Raw genomic sequence first — 7,134 nt, 5'->3', positions numbered from 1 at the left:
TACATTTTTTATTTTTAAATTTTATTGAATGAAAGCGAAAATATCGGAAATAGCATCAAATTTTAGAATAAGTTTGGATTTGTTCGAATTGGTCGCCTTTGGCACGAATTATGGCCTTCAAACGACCAATGAAACCGTCAAACGCTGCCCGAATGTTGTTCTGCGGTATTTTTGGCCGTTATTCCCGGTGAAGCGTTTGCTTGAGGTGATCGACACTTTGGTATGTTTTAGTCACAACCTTGCTTTCCAAAATACTCCAGACACAGGAGTCCAACGGACTGGTATCTGGAGATTTTGGGGGCCATTGCGTGCTAGAAATAAAGCGAGGAACCTCATTTTGTAACCATTCTTCGGTTGGAACCTTGGTTCTGCGGCCAAAATGTTTGCATGCCCAAGGCTTTAATACACCCTCCAGAATATTTTCGAAATAATATTCGGCATTTATTCTGATGCCACGGTCGACTAATATGAGCGGAACAGAGCGACCATCGGCTGTTATGGCGGCCCACATTATCACCATGGCCGGCGCTTGATTTCTGGTGGCTAACCGAAGGTACACATTTACAGCTGACCCCTTTGGCTAGTAAACATCATTTTGGTTGTTTACAAACTGCTGGACAACGAATGTTTTCTTATCGGAAACGGAGAAAACCAAATTCGGAATTTCAATGGCTTTACCCCGAGCTTATTTTTCAATATTTGCCGAATGGAATATTGCGATATGTTCAGCTCACTAGCCATTTTTTTCGGCTACTGCGAAGCGGGTTTCGATCAATTCGCTTCTTTACTATTCGAACCATTTCTGCTGATATTGCGTCGGGCTATGCTACCAGTATCGCGGTAACGGGCGATGGTACGAGACACAAAATATTTATTCACATTTAAATGCTGAAGTGCTCTAACGATAGCCACTTGTGGTTTTCCAGCCAAATATAAAGAAATCACACCATCACGCTTGAATAACTTTTTTCTGGAAAATTCTCGCCAAAATGCGTTTGTACGCTTGTAAACAATAAAATGAGCTGTCACTGGAATAATTTTAACAGCTGTCGGACGAGTGGCTTAGAAATGACAGCAGTCTGAAGTTTATTGCAGTTTCTTCATCTCACCCCGTATGAAAAACTGTTTTTCCATTTTTAAAGTAAAAATGGAGGAAAATGTGGCATACCTGCAGGCTATCAAGTGGTCAGGTGTTACATATACCAGAAATTAAAATACATTTAATATTTTTGACTGTCAGATTTAATTTATTTTTAAAGTTATTCACAACTTTTTGTTAAGCAAACGGCGTTAACTCGAGTGGTGTAGGAGCAATTTACGACAAAGACAGCTTTTTCGATTTTTCACAATAATGTTGTATTAAATGGAAATATTCCAACTTTAAATTACGCATTCCGAATTACAACTACCACCCCCAAACCTTTAAAAATTTCTTCTGCCTTCATACAACAATTTGCTTATTTATTTCCTTACCCTTCTTTATTGTTGCCTACTTTTAGGGTTCTTCCTTCATTCTGTTGCGTGTTTACTGGGCCTCTACTTTTCCCTAAAACAAATAAATTGTAAATCCCTGTTTGTACTTTCATAAATTTATTTGTCTATGAATTTTCAAAAACTTTTTCCCTCTCTCCTTCCGCAATTTACAATGCCAATGGCTGTGATTTGTAATGGCGAAGAAAATTCCTAGGGTTTTTCTATTTCTAAAATTGCTTTTGTTTGTTTTTTTTCTTTTTTGGGGAATGTTTATTTATTTTTTATTTCAGTGGTATTTTGTAGTTGAAATTGAACTTTCCTCCACATATTTCAAACTTTACCTTGTGCGTGTCCACGGAGCCTTAGGTTAGAATACATTTGTTCAAAGTTGCTAACTATGGTCTTTGTATCCTATTTTCTTATTAACACCTTTTTTGTTAATATTTTCATTAGTTCTAGGTATTGTTGAGTTGTTGTGGAAACTTTGGGTATACATGGGAAATATAAAAGTTTATTAGAAATTATCTCATACACGAATTTATAAGAAATCTATCCCAAAAGCATGCTACAAATAAAAATTATATGGAAACTAATAATTAATTACGAAAAACCCAACGTGGAGGATGGGTTTAGGAAGTCTATATTTTTAAATTGAAAATAATATATTGAATATCTAAGTTTATTTATGGTCATTTATTTGAAAACTTTGAGAAATTATCAATTGATTGCATACCCTGAAAGTATGCAGTATTAAATTTTTTAAATAATTACCGGAAAAGTCCAGCAGATTATGAATATAGAGCTAAGAAAAGATAAAAGAAAGCAAAGTAACCTAAATAGACAATGTTCCGTATTTTTTTAATAATTTTTTTTCTTAGCCTTTTTTGAGGTTGAAGCCTAAGAGTAACATAAATCTTCCTTTTAGAAGGAGGGTGTCAAAATAAGAAATTTTCTGCACAAAATGTCACTATAGATCTTAGAATAAACCCTGTACTACTACTTTAAAAATTATATTCGAAATTTATGAAAAAATTACCAAAGGTTAAAAAAAAACCCTAAAAATCGAAGTTATTTTTCTGTACCAATGATTCTGGTAGTAATCCAAAAACCTCAATAAACTTTCCAAGCTCTAAGCTATATATTGCGAAATATCTCTCAAACTATACGTGTCCCTTTGTGTATGGCCAAAAATATAAGGGTGAGGTAAAAAAACTGCAACAAAGTCAAACGCACTTATTTTTATTTTATTTTTTTTTAATTTTTTTGAATGAAAGCAAAAAATGTCGGGAATAGTATCAAATTTTAGAATAAGTTTAGATTTGTTCAAATGGTCACCTTTGGCACGAATTATGTCCTTCAAACGGCCAATGAAACCGTCACACGCTGTTCGAATGTTACTCTGCTGTATTTTGGTCCCTTCCCGACGAAGCGCTTGATTGAGGTGATCGACGCTTTGGTATTTTTTAGGGCCAACCTTGCTTTCCAAAATACTCCAGACACAATAGTCTAATGGATTGGTATCCGGAAATTTTGGTGGCCATTGTGCGCTGGAAATGAAGCGAGGAATCTCAATTTGTAACCATTATTGGGTAGCGCGTGCTGAGTGCGATTGTGCTGTGTCCTGTTGAAATGTCCAAGGTCTGCGGCGAAAATGTTTGTGTGCCCAAGGCTTTAAAACAACCTTCAGAATATTTTCGGGATAATATTCGGCATTTGCCACGGTCGATTAATACGAGCAGAAAACGACAATCGGCTGTTATGGCGGCCCACGCCATCACCATGGCCGGCGCTTGAGTTCTGGTGGCCCACCGAAGGTGGACATTTTCAGCTGACCTCTTTGGCAAGTAAACACGATCATTTTGTTTGTTTACAAACTGCTGGACAACGAATGTTTTCTCATCGGAGCAAACCAAATTCGGCAGTTCACCACTTTCGGCCAAGCGAAGTAACTCTTTAGCTCTTTTGAGTCGATTTTCTTTCCGTTGCGGTGTAAGTTCTTTCATTTTTTGGAATTTCAATGGCTTTACCCCGAGCTCATTTTTCAATATTTGCGGAATGGAACAGTGCGATATGTTCAGCTCAGCGAGCCATTTTTCGGCCACTGCGATTCGGGTTTCGATCAAGTCGCTTCTTTACTTTTCGAACCTGATGTTGCTGTTTTCTTCCGTCCACTCTCTTGACGTCGGGCTACACTACCAATATCACGGTAACGAGCGATGGTACGAAGCACAAAAGATTTATTCACATTTAAATGCTGGAGTGCTCTAACAATAGCCACTTTTGGTTTTCCAGCCAAATATAAAGAAATCATAGAGCTTGAATTCCATCACGAATAACTTTTTTTCCGAAATATTCTCACCAAAATGCTTTTGTACGCCTGTAAACAATATAATGAGCTGTCACTGGAATAATTTTAACAGTTGTCGGACGAGTGACTTAGAAATGTCAGCAGTCTGAAGTTGGTTGGAGTTTTTTCATCTCACCATGTATGTGAATTCCTGTCGTTTAGGTAAGACTTGGACTCTGGACGTCTTCTGGGACATATAGTAGAATTTCATAGCAAATAATTTTGTAGAAGATTTTGAATAGCTATGATCCCGATTGGGGGAAATTTTTTATAATTTTTAAAAAAGGACCAAAAAGACCCATTTTTTGACTCGTTTGAGGGTTAAAATTGTCTACCCAAATATTCCTCGTATTTGTACCTCTGATATTGCTGAAGACTCTATATACCTAACATGCACGGAATCAGAAGAATCTTAATTCGGAAATTTCCAAAAATGCGGTAGAGGGGGGAACTTGCCCCTTCTATTTTGGTTACTTTACGATGTGCTTAAAATGCACGGATCCTGAGGTATATTAATCCGAAAATTTCCAAAATTGTAGAAGAGGTGGGAACTTGTCCCCTCTATTTTTGGTTACTTTACGGTGTACCTAAAATACACGGATTCTGAGGTATCTTAATGCGAAAATTTCCAAAATTGTAAAAGAGGTGGGAACTTGCTCCCTCTATTTTTGGTTACTTGACGGTGTACCTAAAATACATGGGTTCTGAGGTATCCTAATCCGAAAAATTCCAAAATTTTTGAAGAGGACACCGATAATTTCTCCCGTAATTATTTTTTGTGTTGCACTGTGTTATAAACGTGTGATTTGTTATTGTTGAAGATTCAATGAGTCTGAAGTATGCCCCCATTGGCTTTACTTAATTTTACCCTCCCAGATATACTCTTTCACCTCTTTCAAAGATTCGTAACATCATCTATGTGACATTTCCTGTTTTCTCTACAAATTAAAGAAAACTTCAAAACCATTATTAAATACTCATAGTTTTAATCTTATCTACTTGCCAGCATTGCAGAACCAACACCACATGCAAGTCTCAAAAGTTTGGCGAAAAGTGAACACCATTCACAAATTACGGGGCGGTTTGACACGTTGACATAACTTTTAACCGGGGTAAAGCAAATTAAAATCGAATAATTTTTCTACGACTCTGAGGATAAAGTTCTCCATTGCTCACGTGGGAGTGCATGTGTGCGTGTGAGAGTGTGCGAATAGCAATTTGTTACCTAAACCACATTATAACCAACTTCAGCCAATTCTTATTGTGGCTGTATGAGCCGTAGACAAAGTTTTTGGAAAGATTTGTGCCCCAAAACTGAATTGTAAGACAAGCCTTTGCTTCCATACCTTCAGATACCTTCGTATCCCTTTCTCCCTCTCCATTACAAATTACCACAAAAACCAAGCCAAAATCAAATTTACCATTAAAATTTTAAAGTTCAAACCGAACCAGGAGCAACAACACCGGCGGCAGCAGCAGGTGCTCCGACTACTTCTTCTTCATCATCATCCTGTGTAAATTAAAATTTTCAGGTTATTAAGATTCTCGTTTCTTTCATCTCCTCTCACCTACCTTGTTGTCCCCCTTGGAATCATTGAATCCACTTTGTTTGGAGGTTGGTATGCAAGAAATTTGAATATTTCATAGAAATTAATAGGCTTAGTAAAATGTAAATCTCTTACCCTAGTGACTATTTACCAGAACATTTAACAGTTGAGCTGTTTAAATGCCGGAAGAAGCAGGATAAGGATGGCTGGTTGGTTGGCTAGACCCAACATGGCTTGGGTATAACATTTTCCAATCTTTTTTTTTTTTTCATTTTGTTGGTGGGCATATATGTATGTATGTGTGTCTCATTTCCGTTTCCTGTATTTTACTGGGATATCAAAATATATTTTTGCCAACCACCCCCCCACCCACATAACCGACATCATCAAATTTCCTCTTGCCTTTTTGCCCCATTTCCTCATTACCAAATTGCAGGGGAAATTTGTAAAATCATTTAAACTGAAGCTCTGGCAATTTTCTAGGTGTTTTAGAGATAATTTCCATCAAATTTAATTTGTATAGATAAAAATGAACTACCCTCATTTTTTTTTGTGGGGTGTGCAAGGGAATGTCTAGTTTAATATTATGGCTAAGGTATGCTCTGGGGCTTTGGGGGAGAAAACAAGGGGGGGGGGGGTTGGTAATTCATGTTGGGGAACAAAAACGAAATTTGAAAAAAATTAAAACGGACAAAATTGTTCAATCTAATTTCATTTCAAATATGGAGCACCTAAATGTGTGCTATATATTTGGATAAAATTGAATTTCAGTACAATTTAATATGTGTTGAAATATTTTTAAGTTAATATTGTAATTAATTTAATAACCAAAAATTCAGGCATCCACTCATCTGTACCTCAGCCAAAAAGCATGCTTCATACTTCAAATGTCTAATTCCCCACATCACTTTTTGAAGCGCCCGAAAAGTGCAGTATTATAAATCAATGGAAATAGTTTTCAAAACTTTACATGCGCATTAAATGCCAAAAATTGCGGGTTTCGACCAGGTTTTTTTTAATTTACGAAGCCTTTTAATTTCTTCCAAAATTTCAATTATTTTACTCTACATTACTTACGAATGGATTTTAGTACATCCTCAAATTGTTGATTGCTTTCAAAAATTGTTGTCTACCGGCACAAATGTTCTAATTTTCAGTGCGATCAACCTGCAAAACATATTTTTAAATTTTTTCAAAAAAAAAAAAAAAAAAAAGTAAAGAAAGATACCCTATGCCACTTTGCTAATTTAGTAGAGCTCCGCATAACAATTAAACGTTTTAATGGGATATCTCAACATACACGCTATAATTATAATAATCAAATTTATAATTTAAAGTTCAAAGGACTATATATGCCGAAGCATTTGTATCTTTTAAATTCGGACTTGTATTGCCCATTTGGTGCACAATTAATTTGAAATCAGATAATGATATATATTGGAGCTATATCCAAATCGGAACCGATTTCAATAAAATTTGGCAAAGATATTTCTGAGCTGTATTTGATATTTTTCCCTGAATATCGTTGTTATGGAGTGCATATTGCAGTTGTGGGTAACAAATATAACAAATCGGATGAACAGTATATATGGGAGCTATAGCTATATCTGAACCGATCTTCACCAAATTTGGCATACTACCTTCTTGACTCAATTCGGTCGTATGTGCCAAATTCCATCCCATTTGGCAAATATTGGACGTTTGGTGCACAATAAAAAGCAAATCGGATGAAGATATATATGGGAGCTATATCTAAATTTTGACCGA

The sequence above is a fragment of the Musca domestica genome, unplaced genomic scaffold, assembly GCF_030504385.1.
Source record: "Musca domestica strain aabys unplaced genomic scaffold, Musca_domestica.polishedcontigs.V.1.1 2, whole genome shotgun sequence".
NCBI classification, from domain to species: domain Eukaryota; kingdom Metazoa; phylum Arthropoda; class Insecta; order Diptera; family Muscidae; genus Musca; species Musca domestica.
This window is presented reverse-complemented; position numbering follows the sequence as displayed.